Below are 14,018 nucleotides of genomic sequence, written 5' to 3' on the forward strand. Positions count from 1 at the left end.
CTGGTCTGTGCGAAGAGTGAGAGTGAGCTTGCGAATGTGTATTGAGAGTGCTGGGAGGCAAGGCAAAAGTACATCCGCAGTGTCTGTCTGGGTGTGAAAGTGCTGGCAAGGGAAGGTGAGGACCAGCAAGAGCATTAAGCCCTTAGAAATATTAAGAGGGAAACATGGCTGTATGTTTTAACTTTGTGAGCTGGTCTGTGCGAAGAGTGAGAGGGAGCTTGCGAATGTGTCTTGGGAGTGGTGGGAGGCAAGGCAAGGGGAGATTCTTAGTGTATGTTTGGCTGTGAAAGCACTGGCAAGGGAAGGTCAGAAACAGCAGGAGCTCTTAGGCCTTAGAGCTCTGGTGTGGGAGTAATGGCTGTATGTTTTAACTTTGTGAGATGGTCTGTGCCGAGAGTGAGAGGGAGCTTGAGAATGTGTCTTGGGAGCGGTGGGAGGCAAGGCAAGGGGAGATTTTTAGTGTCTGTCTGGGTGTGAAAGCACTGGCAAGGGAAGGTCAGAAACAGCAGGAGCTCTAAGCCCTTAGAGCTCTGGTGTGGGAGAAATGGCTGTATGTTTTAACTTTGTGAGCTGGTCTGTGCCGAGAGTGAGAGGGAGCTTGAGAATGTGTCTTGGGAGTGGTGGGAGGCAAGGCAAGGGGAGATGCCAGGGGGGTGTCTGGCTGTGAGTGCGGTGGGAAGGGCAGTTGAATAGAGCACCAGCTCTCAGGCCTTAGAGCTCTGGTGTGGGAGAAATGGCTGCATGTTTGCACTTTGTGAGCTGGTCTGTGCGAAGAGTGAGAGTGAGCTTGCGAATGTGTAGTGAGAGTGCTGGGAGGCAAGGCAAAAGTACATCCGCAGTGTCTGTCTGGGTGTGAAAGTGCTGGCAAGGGAAGGTGAGGACCAGCAAGAGCATTAAGCCCTTAGAAATATTAAGAGGGAAACATGGCTGTATGTTTTAACTTTGTGAGCTGGTCTGTGCGAAGAGTGAGAGGGAGCTTGCGAATGTGTCTTGGGAGTGGTGGGAGGCAAGGCAAGGGGAGATTCTTAGTGTATGTTTGGCTGTGAAAGCACTGGCAAGGGAAGGTCAGAAACAGCACCAGCTCTTAGGCCTTAGAGCTCTGCTGTGGGAGAAATGGCTGTATGTTTTAACTTTGTGAGCTGGTCTGTGCCGAGAGTGAGAGTGAGCTTGAGAATGTGTCTTGGGAGTGGTGGGAGGCAAGGCAAGGGGAGATGCCAGGGGGGTGTCTGGCTGTGAGTGCGGTGGGAAGGGCAGTTGAATACAGCACCAGCTCTTAGGCCTTAGAGCTCTGGCGTGGGAGAAATGGCTGCATGTTTGCACTTTGTGAGCTGGTCTGTGCGGAGTGAGAGTGAGCTTGCGAATGTGTAGTGAGAGTGCTGGGAGGCAAGGCAAAAGTACATCCGCAGTGTCTGTCTGGGTGTGAAAGTGCTGGCAAGGGAAGGTGAGGACCAGCAAGAGCATTAAGTCCTTAGAAATATCAAGAGGGAAACATGGCTCTATGTTTTAACTTTGTGAGCTGGTCTGTGCCGCGAGTGAGAGTGAGCTTGCGAATGTGTCTTGGGAGTGGTGGCAGGCAAGGCAAGGGGAGATTCTTAGTGTATGTTTGGCTGTGAAAGCACTGGCAAGGGAAGGTCAGAAACAGCAAGAGCTCTAAGCCCTTAGAGCTCTGGTGTGGGAGAAATGGCTGTATGTTTTAACTTTGTGAGCTGGTCTGTGCGAAGAGTGAGAGCGAGCTTGCGAATGTGTATTGAGAGTGCCTGGAGGCAAGGCAAAAGTACATCCGCAGTGTCTGTCTGGGTGTGAAAGTGCTGGCAAGGGAAGGTGAGGACCAGCAAGAGCATTAAGCCCTTAGAAATATTAAGAGGGAAACATGGCTGTATGTTTTAACTTTGTGAGCTGGTCTGTGCGAAGAGTGAGAGTGAGCTTGCGAATGTGTCTTGGGAGTGGTGGGAGGCAAGGCAAGGGGAGATTCTTAGTGTATGTTTGGCTGTGAAAGCACTGGCAAGGGAAGGTCAGAAACAGCACCAGCTCTTAGGACTTAGAGCTCTGGTGTGGGAGAAATGGCTGTATGTTTTAACTTTGTGATCTGGTCTGTGCCGAGAGTGAGAGGGAGCTTGCGAATGTGTCTTGGGAGTGGTGGGAGGCAAGGCAAGGGGAGATTCTTAGTGTATGTTTGGCTGTGAAAGCACTGGCAAGGGAAGGTCAGAAACAGCAAGAGCTCTAAGCCCTTAGAGCTCTGGTGTGGGAGAAATGGCTGTATGTTTTAACTTTGTGAGCTGGTCTGTGCGAAGAGTGAGAGCGAGCTTGCGAATGTGTATTGAGAGTGCTGGGAGGCAAGGCAAAAGTACATCCGCAGTGTCTGTCTGGGTGTGAAAGTGCTGGCAAGGGAAGGTGAGGACCAGCAAGAGCATTAAGCCCTTAGAAATATTAAGAGGGAAACATGGCTGTATGTTTTAACTTTGTGAGCTGGTCTGTGCCGCGAGTGAGAGGGAGCTTGCGAATGAGTCTTGGGAGTGGTGGGAGGCAAGGCAAGGGGAGATTCTTAGTGTATGTTTGGCTGTGAAAGCACTGGCAAGGGAAGGTCAGAAACAGCACCAGCTCTTAGGCCTTAGAGCTCTGGTGTGGGAGAAATGGCTGTATGTTTTAACTTTGTGAGCTGGTCTGTGCCGAGAGTGAGAGGGAGCTTGCGAATGTGTCTTGGGAGTGGTGCGAGGCAAGGCAAGGGGAGATTCTTAGTGTCTGTCTGGGTGTGAAAGCACTGGCAAGGGAAGGTCAGAAACAGCAGGAGCTCTAAGCCCTTAGAGCTCTGGTGTGGGAGAAATGGCTGGATGTTTTAACTTTGTGAGCTGGTCTGTGCCGAGAGTGAGAGGGAGCTTGAGAATGTGTCTTGGGAGTGGTGGGAGGCAAGGCAAGGGGAGATTCTTAGTGTATGTTTGGCTGTGAAAGCACTGGCAAGGGAAGGTCAGAAACAGCAGGAGCTCTAAGCCCTTAGAGCTCTGGTGTGGTAGAAATGGCTGTATGTTTTAACTTTGTGAGCTGGTCTGTGCCGAGAGTGAGAGGGAGCTTGAGAATGTGTCTTGGGAGCGGTGGGAGGCAAGGCAAGGGGAGATTTTTAGTGTCTGTCTGGCTGTGAAAGCACTGGCAAGGGAAGGTCAGAAACAGCAGAGGCTCTAAGCCCTTAGAGCTCTGGTGTGGGAGAAATGGCTGGATGTTTTAACTTTGTGAGCTGGTCTGTGCCGAGAGTGAGAGGGAGCTTGAGAATGTGTCTTGGGAGTGGTGGGAGGCAAGGCAAGGGGAGATGCCAGGGGGGTGTCTGGCTGTGAGTGCGGTGGGAAGGGCAGTTGAATACAGCACCAGCTCTTAGGCCTTAGAGCTCTGGTGTGGGAGAAATGGCTGCATGTTTGCACTTTGTGAGCTGGTCTGTGCGGAGTGAGAGTGAGCTTGCGAATGTGTAGTGAGAGTGCTGGGAAGCAAGGCAAAAGTACATCCGCAGTGTCTGTCTGGGTGTGAAAGTGCTGGCAAGGGAAGGTGAGGACCAGCAAGAGCATTAAGTCCTTAGAAATATCAAGAGGGAAACATGGCTCTATGTTTTAACTTTGTGAGCTGGTCTGTGCCGCGAGTGAGAGTGAGCTTGCGAATGTGTCTTGGGAGTGGTGGCAGGCAAGGCAAGGGGAGATTCTTAGTGTATGTTTGGCTGTGAAAGCACTGGCAAGGGAAGGTCAGAAACAGCAAGAGCTCTAAGCCCTTAGAGCTCTGGTGTGGGAGAAATGGCTGTATGTTTTAACTTTGTGAGCTGGTCTGTGCGAAGAGTGAGAGTGAGCTTGCGAATGTGTATTGAGAGTGCTGGGAGGCAAGGCAAAAGTACATCCGCAGTGTCTGTCTCGGTGTGAAAGTGCTGGCAAGGGAAGGTGAGGACCAGCAAGAGCATTAAGCCCTTAGAAATATTAAGAGGGAAACATGGCTGTATGTTTTAACTTTGTGAGCTGGTCTGTGCGAAGAGTGAGAGTGAGCTTGCGAATGTGTCTTGGGAGTGGTGGGAGGCAAGGCAAGGGGAGATTCTTAGTGTATGTTTGGCTGTGAAAGCACTGGCAAGGGAAGGTCAGAAACAGCAGGAGCTCTAAGCCCTTAGAGCTCTGGTGTGGTAGAAATGGCTGTATGTTTTAACTTTGTGAGCTGGTCTGTGCCGAGAGTGAGAGGGAGCTTGAGAATGTGTCTTGGGAGTGGTGGCAGGCAAGGCAAGGGGAGATTTTTAGTGTCTGTCTGGCTGTGAAAGCACTGGCAAGGGATGGTCAGAAACAGCAGGAGCTCTAAGCCCTTAGAGCTCTGGTGTGGGAGAAATGGCTGTATGTTTTAACTTTGTGATCTGGTCTGTGCCGAGAGTGAGAGTGAGCTTGAGAATGTGTCTTGGGAGTGGTGGGAGGCAAGGCAAGGGGAGATTCTTAGTGTATGTTTGGCTGTGAAAGCACTGGCAAGGGAAGGTCAGAAACAGCAAGAGCTCTAAGCCCTTAGAGCTCTGGTGTAATAGAAATGGCTGTATGTTTTAACTTTGTGAGCTGGTCTGTGCCGAGAGTGAGAGGGAGCTTGCGAATGTGTCTTGGGAGTGGTGGGAGGCAAGGCAAGGGGAGATGCCAGGGGGGTGTCTGGCTGTGAGTGCGGTGGGAAGGGCAGTTGAATACAGCACCAGCTCTTAGGCCTTAGAGCTCTGGCGTGGGAGAAATGGCTGCATGTTTGCACTTTGTGAGCTGGTCTGTGCGGAGTGAGAGTGAGCTTGCGAATGTGTAGTGAGAGTGCTGGGAGGCAAGGCAAAAGTACATCCGCAGTGTCTGTCTGGGTGTGAAAGTGCTGGCAAGGGAAGGTGAGGACCAGCAAGAGCATTAAGTCCTTAGAAATATCAAGAGGGAAACATGGCTCTATGTTTTAACTTTGTGAGCTGGTCTGTGCCGCGAGTGAGAGTGAGCTTGCGAATGTGTCTTGGGAGTGGTGGCAGGCAAGGCAAGGGGAGATTCTTAGTGTATGTTTGGCTGTGAAAGCACTGGCAAGGGAAGGTCAGAAACAGCAAGAGCTCTAAGCCCTTAGAGCTCTGGTGTGGGAGAAATGGCTGTATGTTTTAACTTTGTGAGCTGGTCTGTGCGAAGAGTGAGAGCGAGCTTGCGAATGTGTATTGAGAGTGCCTGGAGGCAAGGCAAAAGTACATCCGCAGTGTCTGTCTGGGTGTGAAAGTGCTGGCAAGGGAAGGTGAGGACCAGCAAGAGCATTAAGCCCTTAGAAATATTAAGAGGGAAACATGGCTGTATGTTTTAACTTTGTGAGCTGGTCTGTGCGAAGAGTGAGAGTGAGCTTGCGAATGTGTCTTGGGAGTGGTGGGAGGCAAGGCAAGGGGAGATTCTTAGTGTATGTTTGGCTGTGAAAGCACTGGCAAGGGAAGGTCAGAAACAGCAGGAGCTCTAAGCCCTTAGAGCTCTGGTGTGGGAGAAATGGCTGTATGTTTTAACTTTGTGAGCTGGTCTGTGCCGAGAGTGAGAGGGAGCTTGCGAATGTGTCTTGGGAGTGGTGGGAGGCAAGGCAAGGGGAGATTCTTAGTGTATGTTTGGCTGTGAAAGCACTGGCAAGGGAAGGTCAGAAACAGCAAGAGCTCTAAGCCCTTAGAGCTCTGGTGTGGGAGAAATGGCTGTATGTTTTAACTTTGTGAGCTGGTCTGTGCGAAGAGTGAGAGCGAGCTTGCGAATGTGTATTGAGAGTGCTGGGAGGCAAGGCAAAAGTACATCCGCAGTGTCTGTCTGGGTGTGAAAGTGCTGGCAAGGGAAGGTGAGGACCAGCAAGAGCATTAAGCCCTTAGAAATATTAAGAGGGAAACATGGCTGTATGTTTTAACTTTGTGAGCTGGTCTGTGCGAAGAGTGAGAGGGAGCTTGCGAATGAGTCTTGGGAGTGGTGGGAGGCAAGGCAAGGGGAGATTCTTAGTGTATGTTTGGCTGTGAAAGCACTGGCAAGGGAAGGTCAGAAACAGCACCAGCTCTTAGGCCTTAGAGCTCTGGTGTGGGAGAAATGGCTGTATGTTTTAACTTTGTGAGCTGGTCTGTGCCGAGAGTGAGAGGGAGCTTGCGAATGTGTCTTGGGAGTGGTGCGAGGCAAGGCAAGGGGAGATTCTTAGTGTCTGTCTGGGTGTGAAAGCACTGGCAAGGGAAGGTCAGAAACAGCAGGAGCTCTAAGCCCTTAGAGCTCTGGTGTGGGAGAAATGGCTGGATGTTTTAACTTTGTGAGCTGGTCTGTGCCGAGAGTGAGAGGGAGCTTGAGAATGTGTCTTGGGAGTGGTGGGAGGCAAGGCAAGGGGAGATTCTTAGTGTATGTTTGGCTGTGAAAGCACTGGCAAGGGAAGGTCAGAAACAGCAGGAGCTCTAAGCCCTAAGAGCTCTGGTGTGGTAGAAATGGCTGTATGTTTTAACTTTGTGAGCTGGTCTGTGCCGAGAGTGAGAGGGAGCTTGAGAATGTGTCTTGGGAGCGGTGGGAGGCAAGGCAAGGGGAGATTTTTAGTGTCTGTCTGGCTGTGAAAGCACTGGCAAGGGAAGGTCAGAAACAGCAGGAGCTCTAAGCCCTTAGAGCTCTGGTGTGGTAGAAATGGCTGGATGTTTTAACTTTGTGAGCTGGTCTGTGCCGAGAGTGAGAGGGAGCTTGAGAATGTGTCTTGGGAGTGGTGGGAGGCAAGGCAAGGGGAGATGCCAGGGGGGTGTCTGGCTGTGAGTGCGGTGGGAAGGGCAGTTGAATACAGCACCAGCTCTTAGGCCTTAGAGCTCTGGTGTGGGAGAAATGGCTGCATGTTTGCACTTTGTGAGCTGGTCTGTGCGGAGTGAGAGTGAGCTTGCGAATGTGTAGTGAGAGTGCTGGGAAGCAAGGCAAAAGTACATCCGCAGTGTCTGTCTGGGTGTGAAAGTGCTGGCAAGGGAAGGTGAGGACCAGCAAGAGCATTAAGTCCTTAGAAATATCAAGAGGGAAACATGGCTCTATGTTTTAACTTTGTGAGCTGGTCTGTGCCGCGAGTGAGAGTGAGCTTGCGAATGTGTCTTGGGAGTGGTGGCAGGCAAGGCAAGGGGAGATTCTTAGTGTATGTTTGGCTGTGAAAGCACTGGCAAGGGAAGGTCAGAAACAGCAAGAGCTCTAAGCCCTTAGAGCTCTGGTGTGGTAGAAATGGCTGTATGTTTTAACTTTGTGAGCTGGTCTGTGCCGAGAGTGAGAGGGAGCTTGAGAATGTGTCTTGGGAGTGGTGGCAGGCAAGGCAAGGGGAGATTTTTAGTGTCTGTCTGGCTGTGAAAGCACTGGCAAGGGATGGTCAGAAACAGCAGGAGCTCTAAGCCCTTAGAGCTCTGGTGTGGGAGAAATGGCTGTATGTTTTAACTTTGTGATCTGGTCTGTGCCGAGAGTGAGAGTGAGCTTGAGAATGTGTCTTGGGAGTGGTGGGAGGCAAGGCAAGGGGAGATTCTTAGTGTATGTTTGGCTGTGAAAGCACTGGCAAGGGAAGGTCAGAAACAGCAAGAGCTCTAAGCCCTTAGAGCTCTGGTGTGGTAGAAATGGCTGTATGTTTTAACTTTGTGAGCTGGTCTGTGCCGAGAGTGAGAGGGAGCTTGCGAATGTGTCTTGGGAGTGGTGGGAGGCAAGGCAAGGGGAGATGCCAGGGGGGTGTCTGGCTGTGAGTGCGGTGGGAAGGGCAGTTGAATACAGCACCACCTCTTAGGCCTTAGAGCTCTGGTGTGGGAGAAATGGCTGCATGTTTGCACTTTGTGAGCTGGTCTGTGCGAAGAGTGAGAGTGAGCTTGCGAATGTGTAGTGAGAGTGCTGGGAGGCAAGGCAAAAGTACATCCGCAGTGTCTGTCTGGGTGTGAAAGTGCTGGCAAGGGAAGGTGAGGACCAGCAAGAGCATTAAGCCCTTAGAAATATCAAGAGGAAAACATGGCTGTATGTTTTAACTTTGTGAGCTGGTCTGTGCCGAGAGTGAGAGTGAGCTTGCGAATGTGTCTTGGGAGTGGTGGGAGGCAAGGCAAGGGGAGATTCTTAGTGTATGTTTGGCTGTGAAAGCACTGGCAAGGGAAGGTCAGAAACAGCAGGAGCTCTAAGCCCTTAGAGCTCTGGTGTGGTAGAAATGGCTGTATGTTTTAACTTTGTGATCTGGTCTGTGCCGAGAGTGAGAGGGAGCTTGAGAATGTGTCTTGGGAGTGGTGGGAGGCAAGGCAAGGGGAGATTTTTAGTGTCTGTCTGGCTGTGAAAGCACTGGCAAGGGAAGGTCAGACACAGCAGGAGCTCTAAGCCCTTAGAGCTCTGGTGTGGGAGAAATGGCTGTATGTTTTAACTTTGTGAGCTGGTCTGTGCCGAGAGTGAGAGGGAGCTTGAGAATGTGTCTTGGGAGTGGTGGGAGGCAAGGCAAGGGGAGATGCCAGGGGGGTGTCTGGCTGTGAGTGCGGTGGGAAGGGCAGTTGAATAGAGCACCAGCTCTCAGGCCTTAGAGCTCTGGTGTGGGAGAAATGGCTGCATGTTTGCACTTTGTGAGCTGGTCTGTGCGAAGAGTGAGAGTGAGCTTGCGAATGTGTATTGAGAGTGCTGGGAGGCAAGGCAAAAGTACATCCGCAGTGTCTGTCTGGGTGTGAAAGTGCTGGCAAGGGAAGGTGAGGACCAGCAAGAGCATTAAGCCCTTAGAAATATTAAGAGGGAAACATGGCTGTATGTTTTAACTTTGTGAGCTGGTCTGTGCGAAGAGTGAGAGGGAGCTTGCGAATGTGTCTTGGGAGTGGTGGGAGGCAAGGCAAGGGGAGATTCTTAGTGTATGTTTGGCTGTGAAAGCACTGGCAAGGGAAGGTCAGAAACAGCACCAGCTCTTAGGCCTTAGAGCTCTGGTGTGGGAGAAATGGCTGTATGTTTTAACTTTGTGAGCTGGTCTGTGCCGAGAGTGAGAGGGAGCTTGAGAATGTGTCTTGGGAGTGGTGGGAGGCAAGGCAAGGGGAGATTCTTAGTGTATGTTTGGCTGTGAAATCACTGGCAAGGGAAGGTCAGAAACAGCAAGAGCTCTAAGCCCTTAGAGCTCTGGTGTGGTAGAAATGGCTGTATGTTTTAACTTTGTGAGCTGGTCTGTGCCGAGAGTGAGAGTGAGCTTGAGAATGTGTCTTGGGAGTGGTGGGAGGCAAGGCAAGGGGAGATGCCAGGGGGGTGTCTGGCTGTGCGTGCGGTGGGAAGGGCAGTTGAATACAGCACCAGCTCTTAGGCCTTAGAGCTCTGGTGTGGGAGAAATGGCTGCATGTTTGCACTTCGTGAGCTGGTCTGTGCGAAGAGTGAGAGTGAGCTTGCGAATGTGTAGTGAGAGTGCTGGGACGCAAGGCAAAAGTACATCCGCAGTGTCTGTCTGGGTGTGAAAGTGCTGGCAAGGGAAGGTGAGGACCAGCAAGAGCATTAAGTCCTTAGAAATATCAAGAGGGAAACATGGCTCTATGTTTTAACTTTGTGAGCTGGTCTGTGCCGCGAGTGAGAGTGAGCTTGCGAATGTGTCTTGGGAGTGGTGGGAGGCAAGGCAAGGGGAGATTCTTAGTGTATGTTTGGCTGTGAAAGCACTGGCAAGGGAAGGTCAGAAACAGCAAGAGCTCTAAGCCCTTAGAGCTCTGGTGTGGTAGAAATGGCTGTATGTTTTAACTTTGTGAGCTGGTCTGTGCGAAGAGTGAGAGTGAGCTTGCGAATGTGTATTGAGAGTGCTGGGAGGCAAGGCAAAAGTACATCCGCAGTGTCTGTCTGGGTGTGAAAGTGCTGGCAAGGGAAGGTGAGGACCAGCAAGAGCATTAAGCCCTTAGAAATATTAAGAGGGAAACATGGCTGTATGTTTTAACTTTGTGAGCTGGTCTGTGCGAAGAGTGAGAGGGAGCTTGCGAATGTGTCTTGGGAGTGGTGGGAGGCAAGGCAAGGGGAGATTCTTAGTGTATGTTTGGCTGTGAAAGCACTGGCAAGGGAAGGTCAGAAACAGCACCAGCTCTTAGGCCTTAGAGCTCTGGTGTGGGAGAAATGGCTGTATGTTTTAACTTTGTGAGCTGGTCTGTGCCGAGAGTGAGAGGGAGCTTGAGAATGTGTCTTGGGAGTGGTGGCAGGCAAGGCAAGGGGAGATTTTTAGTGTCTGTCTGGCTGTGAAAGCACTGGCAAGGGAAGGTCAGAAACAGCAGGAGCTCTAAGCCCTTAGAGCTCTGGTGTGGTAGAAATGGCTGTATGTTTTAACTTTGTGAGCTGGTCTGTGCCGAGAGTGAGAGGGAGCTTGCGAATGTGTCTTGGGAGTGGTGGGAGGCAAGGCAAGGGGAGATTCTTAGTGTATGTTTGGCTGTGAAAGCACTGGCAAGGGAAGGTCAGAAACAGCAAGAGCTCTAAGCCCTTAGAGCTCTGGTGTGGTAGAAATGGCTGTATGTTTTAACTTTGTGAGCTGGTCTGTGCCGAGAGTGAGAGTGAGCTTGCGAATGTGTCTTGGGAGTGGTGGGAGGCAAGGCAAGGGGAGATGCCAGGGGGGTGTCTGGCTGTGAGTGCGGTGGGAAGGGCAGTTGAATACAGCACCACCTCTTAGGCCTTAGAGCTCTGGTGTGGGAGAAATGGCTGCATGTTTGCACTTTGTGAGCTGGTCTGTGCGGAGTGAGAGTGAGCTTGCGAATGTGTAGTGAGAGTGCTGGGAGGCAAGGCAAAAGTACATCCGCAGTGTCTGTCTGGGTGTGAAAGTGCTGGCAAGGGAAGGTGAGGACCAGCAAGAGCATTAAGCCCTTAGAAATATCAAGAGGGAAACATGGCTGTATGTTTTAACTTTGTTAGCTGGTCTGTGCCGAGAGTGAGAGTGAGCTTGCGAATGTGTCTTGGGAGTGGTGGGAGGCAAGGCAAGGGGAGATTCTTAGTGTATGTTTGGCTGTGAAATCACTGGCAAGGGAAGGTCAGAAACAGCAAGAGCTCTAAGCCCTTAGAGCTCTGGTGTGGGAGAAATGGCTGGATGTTTTAACTTTGTGAGCTGGTCTGTGCCGAGAGTGAGAGGGAGCTTGAGAATGTGTCTTGGGAGTGGTGGGAGGCAAGGCAAGGGGAGATTCTTAGTGTATGTTTGGCTGTGAAAGCACTGGCAAGGGAAGGTCAGAAACAGCAGGAGCTCTAAGCCCTTAGAGCTCTGGTGTGGTAGAAATGGCTGTATGTTTTAACTTTGTGAGCTGGTCTGTGCCGAGAGTGAGAGGGAGCTTGAGAATGTGTCTTGGGAGCGGTGGGAGGCAAGGCAAGGGGAGATTTTTAGTGTCTGTCTGGCTGTGAAAGCACTGGCAAGGGAAGGTCAGACACAGCAGGAGCTCTAAGCCCTTAGAGCTCTGGTGTGGGAGAAATGGCTGTATGTTTTAACTTTGTGAGCTGGTCTGTGCCGAGAGTGAGAGGGAGCTTGAGAATGTGTCTTGGGAGTGGTGGGAGGCAAGGCAAGGGGAGATGCCAGGGGGGTGTCTGGCTGTGAGTGCGGTGGGAAGGGCAGTTGAATACAGCACCAGCTCTCAGGCCTTAGAGCTCTGGTGTGGGAGAAATGGCTGCATGTTTGCACTTTGTGAGCTGGTCTGTGCGAAGAGTGAGAGTGAGCTTGCGAATGTGTATTGAGAGTGCTGGGAGGCAAGGCAAAAGTACATCCGCAGTGTCTGTCTGGGTGTGAAAGTGCTGGCAAGGGAAGGTGAGGACCAGCAAGAGCATTAAGCCCTTAGAAATATTAAGAGGGAAACATGGCTGTATGTTTTAACTTTGTGAGCTGGTCTGTGCGAAGAGTGAGAGTGAGCTTGCGAATGTGTCTTGGGAGTGGTGGGAGGCAAGGCAAGGGGAGATTCTTAGTGTATGTTTGGCTGTGAAAGCACTGGCAAGGGAAGGTCAGAAACAGGAAGAGCTCTTAGGCCTTAGAGATCTGGTGTGGGAGAAATGGCTGTATGTTTTAACTTTGTGAGCTGGTCTGTGCCGAGAGTGAGAGGGAGCTTGAGAATGTGTCTTGGGAATGGTGGGAGGCAAGGCAAGGGGAGATTCTTAGTGTCTGTCTGGGTGTGAAAGCACTGGCAAGGGAAGGTCAGAAACAGCAAGAGCTCTAAGCCCTTAGAGCTCTGGTGTGGTAGAAATGGCTGTATGTTTTAACTTTGTGAGCTGGTCTGTGCCGAGAGTGAGAGTGAGCTTGAGAATGTGTCTTGGGAGTGGTGGGAGGCAAGGCAAGGGGAGATGCCAGGGGGGTGTCTGGCTGTGAGTGCGGTGGGAAGGGCAGTTGAATACAGCACCACCTCTTAGGCCTTAGAGCTCTGGTGTGGGAGAAATGGCTGCATGTTTGCACTTTGTGAGCTGGTCTGTGCGGAGTGAGAGTGAGCTTGCGAATGTGTAGTGAGAGTGCTGGGAGGCAAGGCAAAAGTACATCCGCAGTGTCTGTCTGGGTGTGAAAGTGCTGGCAAGGGAAGGTGAGGACCAGCAAGAGCATTAAGTCCTTAGAAATATCAAGAGGGAAACATGGCTCTATGTTTTAACTTTGTGAGCTGGTCTGTGCCGCGAGTGAGAGTGAGCTTGCGAATGTGTCTTGGGAGTGGTGGCAGGCAAGGCAAGGGGAGATTCTTAGTGTATGTTTGGCTGTGAAAGCACTGGCAAGGGAAGGTCAGAAACAGCAAGAGCTCTAAGCCCTTAGAGCTCTGGTGTGGGAGAAATGGCTGTATGTTTTAACTTTGTGAGCTGGTCTGTGCGAAGAGTGAGAGCGAGCTTGCGAATGTGTATTGAGAGTGCTGGGAGGCAAGGCAAAAGTACATCCGCAGTGTCTGTCTGGGTGTGAAAGTGCTGGCAAGGGAAGGTGAGGACCAGCAAGAGCATTAAGCCCTTAGAAATATTAAGAGGGAAACATGGCTGTATGTTTTAACTTTGTGAGCTGGTCTGTGCGAAGAGTGAGAGGGAGCTTGCGAATGTGTCTTGGGAGTGGTGGGAGGCAAGGCAAGGGGAGATTCTTAGTGTATGTTTGGCTGTGAAAGCACTGGCAAGGGAAGGTCAGAAACAGCACCAGCTCTTAGGCCTTAGAGCTCTGGTGTGGGAGAAATGGCTGTATGTTTTAACTTTGTTAGCTGGTCTGTGCCGAGAGTGAGAGTGAGCTTGCGAATGTGTCTTGGGAGTGGTGGGAGGCAAGGCAAGGGGAGATTCTTAGTGTATGTTTGGCTGTGAAAGCACTGGCAAGGGAAGGTCAGAAACAGCAAGAGCTCTAAGCCCTTAGAGCTCTGGTGTGGTAGAAATGGCTGTATGTTTTAACTTTGTGAGCTGGTCTGTGCCGAGAGTGAGAGGGAGCTTGAGAATGTGTCTTGGGAGCGGTGGGAGGCAAGGCAAGGGGAGATTTTTAGTGTCTGTCTGGCTGTGAAAGCACTGGCAAGGGAAGGTCAGACACAGCAGGAGCTCTAAGCCCTTAGAGCTCTGGTGTGGGAGAAATGGCTGTATGTTTTAACTTTGTGAGCTGGTCTGTGCCGAGAGTGAGAGGGAGCTTGAGAATGTGTCTTGGGAGTGGTGGGAGGCAAGGCAAGGGGAGATGCCAGGGGGGTGTCTGGCTGTGAGTGCGGTGGGAAGGGCAGTTGAATAGAGCACCAGCTCTCAGGCCTTAGAGCTCTGGTGTGGGAGAAATGGCTGCATGTTTGCACGTTGTGAGCTGGTCTGTGCGAAGAGTGAGAGTGAGCTTGCGAATGTGTATTGAGAGTGCTGGGAGGCAAGGCAAAAGTACATCCGCAGTGTCTGTCTGGGTGTGAAAGTGCTGGCAAGGGAAGGTGAGGACCAGCAAGAGCATTAAGCCCTTAGAAATATTAAGAGGGAAACATGGCTGTATGTTTTAACTTTGTGAGCTGGTCTGTGCGAAGAGTGAGAGTGAGCTTGCGAATGTGTCTTGGGAGTGGTGGGAGGCAAGGCAAGGGGAGATTCTTAGTGTATGTTTGGCTGTGAAAGCACTGGCAAGGGAAGGTCAGAAACAGCAGGAGCTCTAAGCCCTTAGAGCTCTGGTGTGGGAGAAATGGCTGT

The sequence above is a fragment of the Pelecanus crispus genome, chromosome 2 (assembly GCF_030463565.1).
Source record: "Pelecanus crispus isolate bPelCri1 chromosome 2, bPelCri1.pri, whole genome shotgun sequence".
NCBI classification, from domain to species: domain Eukaryota; kingdom Metazoa; phylum Chordata; class Aves; order Pelecaniformes; family Pelecanidae; genus Pelecanus; species Pelecanus crispus.